The sequence below is a fragment of the Gossypium raimondii genome, chromosome 1, assembly GCF_025698545.1.
Source record: "Gossypium raimondii isolate GPD5lz chromosome 1, ASM2569854v1, whole genome shotgun sequence".
NCBI classification, from domain to species: Eukaryota; Viridiplantae; Streptophyta; class Magnoliopsida; order Malvales; family Malvaceae; genus Gossypium; species Gossypium raimondii.
This window is the reverse complement of record NC_068565.1, coordinates 16,103,919-16,116,658: the sequence shown is the minus strand read 5'-3', so window position 1 is coordinate 16,116,658 and position 12,740 is coordinate 16,103,919. Positions and strand designations below refer to the sequence as shown.

The window sequence follows — 12,740 nt, the reverse complement described above, 5'->3', positions numbered from 1 at the left end:
AATCCATAGATCGAGTTAATGCGAAAATAAGGGCTTTAATTAGAAAGAGATTTCAATTAATCAACCTAGAGTCAGTTGTTCTTAATCGTGAAAGAGATATTAACATAATTTAGGGATTTTTACGAATCAAGGCATAAGTGAATAAATCATTGAATTCAGATTCATGGTAATAAGTGAAGTCTAGGTGGATTCTTCCCTGGGTATTGTGTCTCTCATTTGTATCTTCGGTTATTTTCCTATTTTATTCTCTGTTGCATTCTTAGTTAAATTAGTTTTGTAATTTTAGATTAAAAACAATCACTCCAACTTGTCGGCTAAATAATAGAAAAACAATAATTACTAGTATTTTTAGTCCTGGTGGATATGATATTCCCTACTCACCGTAACTATACTATTGCTCGATAGGTGCACTTGCCTTAGTCGTATTTATAGTTAGTTTAGTGACAATGAATTTTTTGGCGCCGTTGTTGGGGACTAAAATATTAGGAACACTTGATTTTTATTAATTTAGCCATTTATTTTTACCGTATTTTATTTTTGTTTTCTAATTTTTTTATTTGCTTCTAGCAGGTTCCTTTAGTTTATGACTAGAAGAAACCTGTCGGGACCATTACTTTTTGATAGTGAAATTGAAAGTACAACTCGCAGAAATCGTAGAGAAGCAAGGTAAAGTTTATAGAGTATAGTAGATGAGCAAGAGGACGTTGTTGTTATTACTGAGGAGATGGGTGATAATCGGAATAATCAGCTACCTCCTGTAGTTGATGCAAATCCAGATCCTGCCCATCGTACTATGTACGATTATGCCAAGCCCACTCTAACTGGGGCTGAATCGAGTATTATGAGACCCACCATTGTTGTGAATAATTTTGAACTGAAGCTGAACACTATTTAGATGATACAACAATTTGTTCAGTTCAATGGTTTGCAAGACGAGGATCCATATACTCATTTGGCTAACTTTTTGGAAGTCTGTGATACTTTCAAGATAAATGGAGTTTTTTATTACGCCATTCACCTACGGTTGTTTCCCTTCTCGTTGAGGAATAAAGCTAAACAGTGGTTGAACTCCTTACCATGAGGTTCTATGATTACATGGGATCAAATGACCGAGAAATTTTTACTGAAGTAATTCCCACCGGCTAAGATAACTAAGCTGAGGAATGATATCTCTTCCTTCGTTCAGAATGATTTAGAGGCCCTATATTATGCATGGGATAGGTATAAGGATTTATTGAGAAAGTTCCCTCACCATGGGTTACCTTTATGGCTATAGGATCAAACCTTCTACAACGGTTTAACTCCCTCAACTAGACAATTGATTAACGCAGCAGTCGGTGGTAGATTGAATAATAAAACACCCGAAGCGACTTATGAGTTTATAGAAGAGATGTCACTGAATAATTACCAGTGGCAAGTCATGAGGACGAAGCCTAATAGAGCAGCTGGTGTTTTCAATCTAGATGCAGTCACCATGTTATCAAATCAGGTAGAACAATTAAATAAGAAAAATAATGGTTTATGTGTTTCTACGTAGGTACATCCGGTGATGCAGTACGATACGAATGGAGGAGGGATGAACAATCCAGAATATCTACCCTACAGTCCTAGCACGGAGAACGAACAAATAAACTATATGGGTAATAATTCTAGGCCTCAGAATAATCATTATAGTAACACTTACAATGCAAGTTGGAGGAGCCATCCCAATTTCTCTTAGGGTGGTCAAGGAAACCAGAAACCACAACCTCCTCCAGGCTTTCAAAACCCTACCAACAAGAGAATAAGCCGAACCTTGAAGAGATGTTGATGAAGTTTATATCGGTGTCAGAAACTCGCTTCCAAAACACCGAGACAGTATTTCAAAATCAATAAGTGTCGATCCAAGGGCTCGATAACCAAATAGGTCAGCTTGCTAAGCTAATCTCAAAAAGGCCATAAGGTAGTTTGCCTAGTAATACCAAAACTAACCCAAGGGAGCAACTTTATCCAATTACTGTGCGAGATGAAGAAGGGTTAGTTGAATCTGAATTAGAACCGAGGCAAGAAAGTACAGTAAGTAAAGGTAAGGTTGAGGTAAGCCAAAATGACCAAAAACCAGTTGGTAAGGAATATAAACCTCGTGTGCCATATCCTAAGGAGATGAAGAAAGACCACACTAACGAACAATTTGGTAAATTTCTTTAACTTTTGAAAAAGTTGCATATTAACTTACTGTTTATTGAAGCTCTTTCGCAGATGACCAATTCCGTTAAATTTTTAAAGGAGCTTTTGGCAAACAAACGGAAGTTAGATGATTCGTCGCATGTAGAGCTAAATGTAGCGTGCTCGGCTATTTTTCAAAATAAACTACTCAACAAATTGAAAGATCCAGGAAGTTTTACTATTCCTTGTTTAATTGGTAGTTTAAATGTTAATAATGCTTTTGCTGATTTAAGGGCTAGTATTAATGTCATGCCCTACAAGATTTTTAAGCAACTAGGTCTCGGGAAACCCAAAAAAACTAGGATGAGTATTCAATTAGCAGATGGAACCATTAGATTTCCTAGGGGTATTATTGAAGACGTACTTGTGAAAATTGATAAGTTCATATTCCCAGTTGATTTCGTTCTTTTAGACATGGATGAGGATAGTGATGTACTTCTGATTCTAGGTCGGTCCTTTTTAGAAACTACTAGAACCATTATTGATGTTGGTACAGATGAATTAATACTTCATGTAGGTGATGACACGATTACACTTCAAGCTCGTGATTCTGTTAAGACATCTAGTAATAAAGATGATTATATGAGTTCTGTTAATATGAGTAACCTTATGGCTCAAACTTTTTTTTGCAGGAAACCCCTTTGAATAACATGATGGAGCCACGTTCCAGTCTATGCGACAAAAACAAAACAACTCATGAAAAACAAATGCTACAGATCGATGAACTAGACGAATGGCGGACACATGTCAAGGAGAAACCGAAAATACACGATACAAAACCAAAGCTACACCATGATGAGCGTGTGAATGAAACAAACCAAATTAAGGTTGGGAACAAGGTACAGCTAGATAAAACAGATACTTGAATTGTCATTTCAGAGCTTAATGCAAATGGAGCAACTCCTTTTATAGTACTGAATGTCTTCCCATACGGTACAATCGAGGTAACTCATTCTGAGTTCGGTACTTTTAAGGTAAATATTACTCAACTCAAACCTTATTTTGATAATAGAATTGCCAGCGAGAAAGAGGAGTTTCGACTCCGCGAACCATTGTAACCATGCGAATACAAGGTAAGTAGAGCATAGACTTTAAATAAGCACTTCTCGGGAGGCAGCCCGAGTGTTAACACTACTAATTTTCTTAGTTTTATTTCATGATTTTTTTAAAATTAATTAGTTTTCAAAATATATAAATAAATAAATAAAATGTGTGTTTTTTAAGCCACATGCCCTGGACAAATGGGTGTGTCCTTGGTCGTGTAGATCTTAAGACTTAGTTTTAAAATTTTAAGAAAATCGAAAATGAGTTACACGGCTTGGTGACATGGCCATGTGACCCACACGGCCTGGAAAAACATGCCTGTGACACGGCTGTGTGGACAACACGGCCTGGACACATGAGCGTGTCCTAGGCCATGTGAAACCTAGAGCTAATTTTTTTTCATTTTTAAATCAAGTCAAGCTGTCACACGGGCGTGGGTAAAGCGAAGGAGGTTGCAGACAGCCGTGTGTTCCACACAACCTGGACACACAGGTGTGTCCGAGGCCGTGTAAAGACTGAGTTGGTATTTTAAACGTACATGGGCTCGGCAGTGTGACACGGCCGTGTGGCCCAACACGGGCCTTTACACGACCGTGTCACTATTAAAAATCCCTAACCCCAATTTTATTTTTCTAAGTTTGTTCCCTCCCTCGCCCTTCCCACGACATAGCCCCATACCCACCCTTTCCCCCCCATTCGGACCACCCACCAGCAGCGCCCACACCCCACAACCAAGCCACCCGTTTTATTTTATTTCTTTATTATTTTTTATATAATTTATTTTTATTTTACTAGTTTTTTTTTATTCTTATACTTAGATTTTAAATCTATTTTAACTTTTCTGCTATTTATATTATTTTTAGTATTTTTTTACTATTATTATTACAATTACCTTTAAGTTTATTGGTATCATTGAGTTTATTTTTTTTTCCTTTTTTTCAATTTATTTTTTATTTTTATTTATTTATCTTTCTTTTAATTACATTTTAGTTGCTTTATTTTTATTTATTTTCTTAAAGTTATTTTAGTTATTATTTTTGATATATATTTTTATGGTTGTTTCTAATCGAGTTATAACCCCTTAATCTTCACTATTTGTGTTTACTTTCTTATTAGTTTGCTTGGAATCATGCACTACATATAGATTTGTCTATAATTCCGCTTTTCACCATTCTGACAATTTCATCCAATATTCAGGGCAGTTTCAGTTTTCTCCCTCTCTTATGATATTCTGTTTATACCGTGATTATATATGTTTGTCCATTGAGGACAATGTACATCTTAAGTGTGGGGAGGTTATTTATATAATTATTAGAAAATCTCTGAATTATGTCTTGTGTTTAAGCAATTTTTTTCTTACTTCTATTAGAATGACTTTTTATCGATTTGTGATTTTTATTGATGTGTTTTCGATTAAATTCATAGATAGTTGTGCATTGGTTGTTTTAAAGTTTAAGACATGAGAGAATCAAACATGATAAGTTTATTTTCGAATTAAAAATTTTAGGTTTTTTCCCTGAATTGAGGTATTACCTTGAAGTTTTAAATTTGTAAGATTGACATAAAAAATCATGATTTTTTGTGAGATTTTGAGCCTTTAGAGCATACATTTTTCTTGCTTATTTTATTATTGGTTATGTGTGTGTCAATTTGATTTGTTATTCTAGAACTTGCATCGATTATACATGTCGAGACCCCATCTTTTGATTTGATATACTGAAATGATAAAGGCGCTTAGGTTTTAACCCACTTATCCCATAAAAAGCTGACCTACATAATTAACCCTTAGTGAACCCCATTGAGCCTAACACATCGTTTCTTGATTTACCCATTAATGTTAACCCATAACTCATTTTTATTTTTTTTTGTTCGTTGAGAATTTTTCCTGTCTTACTGACTCCCTTTTTGTCGAGATGTGATTTGGTTATTTCCTAACTATGCTCTTTTGTTTAATTTCCTGAATTATTTCTTATTGTAAAAAAAAGAGCAAAAGAAAAAAAGAAAAAAGAAATCGAAAAATATATCTTTATTTACATTTTGATTATTTTTTAGTTCTATGAGCTTGAACAGTTAAATTCATATTTTGAGAATAAGCTCGTTTTATTATTCTTGAATAGTTCTTGATTTATGCACTTGTTTTTAATTTAGTATTTGTTTTCTTTCTAGTTTGGTAATTTATCAATTCGATCTCGATTTTATCCATTTTTTTAGTCTTTCTCCACACCTTTAACCTAAGCCCCATTACAACCGCTTAAAGACCTTTTGATTTGTGTGGCATCTCATTTTATAGTGGTGGAGATTTGATTTTCAGGCAACCCTATGTTAATGACTTTTCTTGTTTGACTATTGAGTGCTTATTTTTTTAAGCTTAAACACATTGAGTGATTTGAGTGAATCTTTAGTGAGGATGTTGATTCTTGTCGATTTTGAATTAAAGGTAATTATTTAGATAAGGGGAAATACCTATGTTTTCATGCTTTAAAAATGTTTGACTTGGATTGTTTGAATCTTTAGTGCTCTTTTAGTTGAATTATCAATGTATGATTATTTGTGAATTATGAAAAAACATTATGGATGAGAATTATAAGTTGAGAAAAATTAATTTTTAATTGTGAGTTGAGGATTTTTCTTGAGGACAAACAAACGCTTAAGTGTGGGATATTTGATAAGCCATAAAAGTAACGCTTAAGCATGCTTATCTATTAACTACATTTAATGGTCTAATTTCCATATAAGGACCTTATGTTTTGAATTTCATAGCTATTTAATCCTTCTAGCTACTAGAATTCAACTTTTGCATTTTATGCAATTTGGTCCTTTCTAACAATTAAATATGAAATCGGTAAAATTTTCTTATCAAAATGTTCATACGTTTTTCCTATCATAATGTAGTCCATGCAATAATATTAAAATAAATTTTCTTTCTGACTCAGATTTGTGGTCCTGAAACCACTATTCCGATTTCATTGAAAACAGGCTGTTACAACTCTCCCCTTTTCAAGAATTTTCGTCCTCGAAAATCTTACCAGCAAAGAGGTTTGGGTATTGCTTTCTCATTGTTTCTTCTAGGTTCCAGGTAGCTTCTTCTATTCCATGTCACTTCCAAAGAAATTTTACTAAACCTACCTTTTTATTTCTTAACTCTTTTGTCTCTTGTGCCAAGATTTTGATCGACTCCTCAGTGTAAGTCATGTCAGGCTAAAACTCAACTTTTGTTGGAGAAATAACATGTGAAGGATCTGACTGATACCGTCGCAACATAGACACATGAAAGACATTGTAAATTCTTTCAAGCTTTGGTGGTAATGCTAATCGGTACGCAACAGGTCTGATTCTTTCTGTGATCTCATATGGTCCAATGAACCTGGACTCAGGTTTCCGTTATGGCCAAACCGAAGAATTTTCTTCCAATACGAGACTTTCAACAATACATTGTCACTAACTTGAAATTCTATCTCTTTTTTAAGATCAGCATAAGACTTTTGACGATTAGTGTCTGCTTTCCAACTATCCCGAATCACTTTCACCTTTACTTTAGTCTCATGAATTAAGTCAACTCCGTGTATCTTTTTCTCACTAAGCTCAGTCCAATACAACAAAGTTCTACATTTATGACCATACAGAGCCTCGTACGGTGCCATTTTAATGCTTGACTCATAGCACACAACACCGAAGCATATCTTCTAAAATCTGTATCATACGTTTGTATTGTCAATCAATCTGAGGATAAAATGCGGTGCTGAAATGTAACTGTGTACGTAGAGCTTCTTGTAACTTATTCTAGAATTGAGATGTAAACCGAGGATCCTTGTCTGAAATAATGGAGACCGGCACTCCATGCAGTCTGACAATCTCAGAAACATATAATTCAACCAATCTGTCCAGGGAAAAATTCATACGTACTGGAATAAAGTGTGCGGACTTCGTTAAATGGTCAACGATTACCCAAAATGCATCTTTCTTTTTCGAAGATAGGGGTAGCTTTGACACAAAGTCTATAGTAATTCTTTCCCATTTCCACTCCGGTATCGTAACCGGCTACAATAATATGACCCTAATGTTCAGCTTTAACTTGCTGACATATCAAACATTAAGATACAAATTCAAAAATATCCCATTTTATTCTCGGGCACCAGTACATCTTTTTCAAATCATTATACATTTTGTTACTTCTCGAATGAACAGTCATAGTACCATTATGAGCTTCGTTTAAAGTCTTCTGTACAAGTTCTGAATTCTTCGGTACACATATTCTGCCTCTGAATAATAAACAATCATCAGACCCAATCGGAAATTCTGAATCAGAAATTGACTTACATTGTACCTTTTTAGCCTGTAATTCATCATCATTTTTCTGAGCTTCACAAATCTGCTGTAGAAACGTTGGTTTCACTTTTAACTCAGCTAGAATTGAACCATCATCAGACAATGACAATCGAGTATTCATTGCTCGCAAAGCAAACAGAGACTTTCTGCTCAGAGCATCTGCAACCACATTGGTTTTTCCCGGATGATAGTCGATAACTAGATCATAATCTTTCAATAATTCAAGCCACCTGCGCTGTCTCAAGTTCAAGTATTTTTGTGACATTAGATACTTTAAACTCTTCTGATCAGAGAATATATGACACCTTTCACCAAACAGATAGTGCCGCCAAATTTTCAATGTAAACACAATTGCTGCCAATTCTAAATCATGTATCGGGTAATTCTTTTCGTGTGGTTTTAGCTGTCTAGAAGCATAGGCTATTACTTCACCTTCTTGCATCAAGACACAGCCTAAACCATTCAATGACGCATCACTATAAATCACAAGTTCCTTACCCAATTTAGGCTGAACTAGCACTAGTGCTTCAGTCAACAATGTTTTCAATTTGTCAAAACTTTGCTGACATTTATCAGTCCATTCAAACTTCACATCTTTCTATAACAATCGTGTCATCGGAGAGGCTATCATTGAAATTCCTTTTACAAACCTCCGATAATATCCAGCTAGTCCTAGAAAACTTCTGACTTCAGACACATTTTTTGATGGTTTCTAATTAACAATAATTGAAAATTTATTCGGGCCCACTCTAATTCCTTCAGAAGATACTATATGTTAAAGGAAACCAACTTCCAGAAGCCAAAATTCACATTTACTAAATTTGACATACAGTTGTTTCTCACGCAGAGTTTGTAGCACAATTATTAGATGGTCAGCATGTTCATTTTCATCTCGGGAATATACCAGGATATCATCAATAAATACCACCACAAATCTATCTAAATATAGTCTGAAATTTTTGTTCATCAAATCCATAAATACAACAGATGCATTATTCAAGCCAAACAGCATCACAAGAAACTCATAATGCCCAAACCTAGTTTTGAAGGCTGCCTTTGGTATTTCTGAGTCTTTCACTCGTAACTGATAGTAGCCAGAATTGAGATCAATCCTCGAAAACACTATAGCACCTTTCAACTGATCAATTTGAGGCAATGAATACATGTTCTTTATTGCAACTTTGTTGAGCTACCGGTAATCAATGCATAATCTCAAAGATCCATCTTTCTTTTTAACAAATAGAACCAGAGCACCCGAAGGTGAAGAACTAGGTCGAGCAAAACCTTTGTCAGTCAGTTCTTGCAACTGTGTCATTCATTCTTTTAACTCTATAAGGGTCATTCTATAAGGTGCTATAGATATCGGCGTCATTTTAGGAACAAGATCTATGGAAAATTCCACCTCTTTGACCAGTGGTAATCCGGGAAATTCACAAACTTCAGGCACTGACTTAATCTTCGATTCGAATACTTTAGTGTCCAATACATATGCAAAATAGGCATCATACCCTTTCCTGTAGTATTTCTATGCTTAAATGGCTGATATCACATTAGACAACCCACCCAGTTTATCAGATTTAATATGGAGCAATTCACCATTCTGACATTTTAATACAATATATATTTTTTTTACAATTTATCACTGCATCATGTTGAGTTAGCCAGTCCATTCCCAGAATCACATTAAATTCATCAAATGGCGGTAACATCAAATCAACCGAGAAACAATAACCTCGTACCATTAACGGACGATTTTTACAAACTTTATCCACCATCACATACTGGCCTAGGGGGTTTGAAACTTTTACCACAAATTCAGTGGATTTAACAGATAAATTTTTAATAAATGCTAAATTTGTGCAAATGTATAAATGTGTTGAACTAGGGCCAATCAAAGCAATAATATCAGTATCAAAAACAGAAAAAGTACCAGTAATAATGTCTGATGTAGAGGCATCCCCTCTAGCACAAATAACGTAATTTCTTGCTGGTGTTCGTGCTTCAGATTTGGTAGTTGAATCTTTTCTTGTACCTCAGTTATCACTCATATTATCGGGGTTACAGGGTGGTCTACCTCTCGAGGCAAGGTTACTCGGCCTTGAAGTCTGAACAGTATCTTTTTCAAGTCTTTCCAGGCAGTCTTTGAGATAATGATCAAGAGAACCGCATCTAAAACAGGCTCCACTTCTCAAGCAGCATTCACCAAAATAAAATTTTTTACAATGTTTGCATCTGGGTTTGTGGTTTCTGGCACTTCCTGCACTTGCTACTGATGGAACCAGAGATATCAGATTAGAGCGTTGAGCACTTCAATCTCTTCCAGAATACCCCACAGATGTGGTAGAACTATCATGATGTTTCTTTGATTTCTTTGAAGCCGACTGTTGTGACTTTCCAATAAATCTTTTACTCAAAGTTTGGGCTTCCATCTCTACTTGCCTCTTTTCTTTACTTTATTCTTCAGCTTTATGTGCTCGATCAACTAGTACAACGAATTTTTTAATTCCAGAATCCTAACTAACAACTTGATGTCTTCATTTAATCCTTCTTCAAAATGTTTACACATGGCAACTTCAGTCAGGATACATTCTCTAGCATATTTGCTTAATCTGACAAATTTCTGCTCGTACTCAGATATAGTCATATTCCCCTATTTGAGTTCTAAAAATTCTTTACAGTCATATTCCCCTATTTGAGTTCTAAAAATTCTTTCTTTTTCTGATCAAGAAATCTCTGGTTTATATATTTCTTTTTGAATTCTGTTTGGAAAAATTCTCATGTATCACTCTCCCTTGGTACAACAGAAACCAGAGTATTCCACCACTGATAAGTCGAATCTTTTAGCAAAGATACAACATATTTCAAACATTCGACAGGCGTGCAAAACAATTCATCTAGAACCCTGATGATGTTTTCTAACCAAAATTTAGCCCTTTCCGGATCATCTTTAACAGTGGCCCTAAATTCTTCTGCCCCATATTTCTGAATTTTATCTACCGGAGGCTTACCAGTTCTAACAAGTTCAGTACCTTGTGGTATATCAGGAACCGGCTGAGAAACAGGAGGGGGAGGTTATTGTACAGCAGGATTTGTTCTTAGAAATTCTGTAAACCATTTATTCATCATTTGAAAGAAGGCTTCTTTAACCTCCTCACCTCAGCTCTCAAATATGGGTCTTCTACTACTAGATGCTGCTCTTTGTACTAAAGCTTGAGCATTACTCTCAGCTTCCTCGGATTCAGTTCAATTGGATGAATATTACAATATGAAATACATGTTTAAAATGGTCAGGAGATATCACACAATCATATATTATATAATGGCATAATCGGCTAAACTGTAGCTCTGATACCAACAAATATAACACCCTTAACCCATATCCGTCGCCGAAACAAGGTTAAGGAGCATTACCAGAGTTTACAAATCAATTACAATTAATTCCTGTCAATTACTATTCATATAAAAATCAATCATATTTAATCATATTGCCTCTTAAATGGACCATCGAAGCCCAATTTATGCATTTGAAACAAGTCGGGACTAAATCAGGTACTAAAAGAATTTTTTCCAAAATCTTAAAAGTTTTCTTAGGAGCAGGGACATATGCTCGTGTGGCCGGGCGTGTGGCTCACACGGCCAAATGACATGCACGTGTCCCAGGCCATGTAGGCATTCAATGTGGGGCACCCAACCATATCTTAGCCCGTGTCCATACTCGTGTAACTCTCTGACTTGGGTCATATGATCAGCCACATGCCCGTGTGCTAAGCCGTGTGGATAATTTAATTTTTGAAAATTAGGTGCAAGGGTCACACGGCCAAGTCACACGCCCATGTGCTACGCCGTGTGCACACACGGCTGAGACATGCGCCCGTGTCTCTGCCTGTATGAGTAATTTAAAGCATTCTGTTTCTTAAATTTTTAGATGCATAGGACACACGACCAAACCACACGCTCGTGCGTATGGCTGTGTGTCACACACAGCTGAGACACACGCCTATGTCTTTGCCCGTATGGATAAAATAAGGCAATTTTCAAGCCTTATTTCTCACCCAACTTGTTTTCCACCTGCAAGAACATCCAAGCACATTTACAAGCCAATTCATAACCCTCAAATCAAGCCAAAACCAAATCTTATGCATACCTATATTAAACATACCATCACTAGCCATTTCAAATGGCTAATTACAACAAAAAAATTTCATCATTTTCCTTAACTTAGCCTATACATGTCGTTATACCAAAAATTAATTTGTTTTATATACCGAGAAGTCCGAGGGATAGTGTGATGTGTCTTCGACCAAGGTCCAACCTTTACGAGCTTCCGAGTACTATAAAACAGAGGAAATAAAATAGAGTAAGCATTTAAATGCTTAGTAAGTTCGTATAACAAAATTTAACTTACCACTCATATTATTTTAAAATAACATAGATAATACATCCAATTCAATAAAATCAATAACCTAAACACACAAACATCCTCATCAAACATGTTAGTAACATAATTCATATTAATACCAAGGAATATAGATGAGCTCATCAATGTATCATTTCCACATACATGTATTTATCATTTCAAGTTTCTGAGAAACATATACATATCATAACAAATCATCTCAAATTCAGTTTAGCCCATGTTAGAACTTTGCCCGTTGAATTTCTTTGAAATATCAATGGATACACATGTAGTACACTCGAAGTGTACAAGACTGTAGTTCGTCAACTCATATTCAATGGTACCCATTAGGGCACATAATCAGGAAGCACTCTCTTGAGCCTGAACAGGAAGCTCATGTGAGTAACGTAACAGGAAACTTATCCAGGAAAAAATAGGAAACTCATAAGAGTTTAAAACAAGAAGCTCATTGAGCTTAACAAGTAACTCTGAAGAGTTATTATCAGGGAGTTCTGGATAGCCATATAACAAGAATTTCAAGTGAGCCATATTAGGAAGCTCACAAAGAGCCTATATCAGGACGCTCATGAAGAGCTGCGGTATGTCCACGTTATATGTAGGCTCCATATCGATCATATAATAGGACGCTCACAAAGAGCTGCGGTATATCTGTAACACATGCAGGATCAATACCAATCAGGATACTCGCAAGAACTATGTAACAGGAAGCTCGAGAGGGCTTAAAATAGGATACTCATAAGAGTTATGG

The 12,740-nt window shown here is 35.6% G+C and overlaps 1 non-coding gene across 1 annotated transcript; it reads right to left on the bottom strand.

Annotated features, from left to right (window-relative positions):
- Positions 1-1,153: 1,153 nt before the first annotated feature.
- LOC128033538 (small nucleolar RNA R71) lies at positions 1,154-1,260 on the bottom strand. The gene has a single exon (XR_008189563.1). It is a non-coding gene; the product is annotated as a small nucleolar RNA R71 (small nucleolar RNA).
- Between the last annotated feature and the right edge of the window lie 11,480 nt (positions 1,261-12,740).